This window comes from Rhagoletis pomonella, unplaced genomic scaffold (genome assembly GCF_013731165.1).
Source record: "Rhagoletis pomonella isolate Grant_MI unplaced genomic scaffold, Rhpom_1.0 Rhpom_scaffold_00006, whole genome shotgun sequence".
Lineage (NCBI taxonomy): Eukaryota > Metazoa > Arthropoda > Insecta > Diptera > Tephritidae > Rhagoletis > Rhagoletis pomonella.
Window position 1 is genome coordinate 27,103,297 of NW_023458560.1, and position 1,798 is coordinate 27,105,094.

Here is a 1,798-nt window from a genome sequence, read left to right on the forward strand (position 1 = left end):
ACGCTTGACCATTCCACGTTTGTACATCAATTCACATACTGATTTAAGATTTGGATAACCCCATATAGGGGTTCGGCATACGTAGCATATTAATGGTTGCCTTGCTCAATTTGATGAACACACCGTTTTAATGTGGCGAAGACAGAACTGTAAAACTACGCACTTGTTGTGCAACTTTGTTGATACCGCGGATGCGGATCACAAAAGCCAATTTGGATTTTTCAGGCCCGTCGAATTGGCCGCATTTCTTTGCCACACAGCGTTACTCCATCTCACGGCGTCCATCGCGGAGTTTTCTTGTTTGATATTTCTCAGCATGCACCAAGTTTTCACATTTACGGAGTGCAATCACAGCAGAGCGCTTTAGTTTACGTTTGATCAGGGTAGCAATTTGCTGACCTGCTCTTGCTGAACTGCAGCTTCGGCTCGGGGACAGGAGGCAGCTTCCTGGAATGTTTTCTGCCCTTTGCTTGCGGTTTCTTACCGGCCCATGATGGCAGTCATCTTAACTTGTTACTTAGCACGTTGAAAAGGCGAAAAAAAGTTCGCCAAATGTTTGGAGCACATCGTAAATGAGCCACTCGATTTATAACATTTCTATAAACAATTTAATTAAATACTTTTATACATAGATATGCTGCAACCATGCACTTACTTTCCCAAATTCCATCCTGTTTATCGGCATAATTTTCCAAATATGCCAGCTACTTCATTACTAATTACTAAATTTTCCAACTGCGCCTTCTTTGTTGGCTCGACATATCCTAAAAAGACAAATTTCTATTAAACAATAGAAATCGCAAAAATTAGCAAATAAAATACTTGCTTTGTTTTGTTTTGTTGTAAAATTTCTGAGAAATATGAATTCACCACGATGCGATACAGAAAGAACAAGGACCAGGGATGTAATTTTAAGTAAATCTATTATTCAGTGGCAAGGCGCAGAGCGTTCGGGGCAGCAATATTAATTTGTATCAAATATAACATTAAACGGTGGTTCTAATACATTTTTTGATATTATTAACCAGAGTACATACATTATATGGTATTTCTTTCAAAATTAATGTACTATATGAACTTTTTTTAAAAATATTTCTTAAGTTTCTTTCATGAGTGCTGAAAAGCAACCATGCGTGTAAGAAATTGTGTGCTACCTAAAATTTCACCTCTGGAAACTTTATCCCCATAAAGGACTTCACCACAGTTTTTTTACTGGATATACTGAGTTCTTTGTCGTCAGTCACTTTCACAATCTTTTTGTGCCGCGGCAAGGGGAAAGTATGTTTTTATTTATGTGCTACTTTGAAAAAACATTAGTCGTTAGCAAGGCGTATTTAACAAGGTGGTGTTGGCCGTATATAAGTAAAAAATTACACTAACAAATTATACGCTGATGTCCATACTGTCATTGGTATGAGTTACAACAAACACATCATTTTGACGTAATGGTCTCCTCGGCGAAAAACTCAGCTGTCGCCCCAACACCACCTTGTTTAATACACCTTGGTCGTTAGCTTTGTAATTATGACACTTTTGCTAAAGTCACACAATGTAATGCATGCAATTACGGCAAAATCTAGAAGTTTTTTCCTTACAAAAATAACTCGTTAACTAATCGGTTCACAAAGTAAAGCTTTCCTATCCAAGCATTCAAGATTTTGCCATACCATAGCTTTAAGTCTTGTAAATATGTAATAAAAAAAAACAATAGTGCACATTATAAAACTGCTTTACCTTCCCTTTCAAGTCTTGCCATTTATTTATCAAAGCTCGCTTGGTAGGTGCTCGTCCAAAAAAT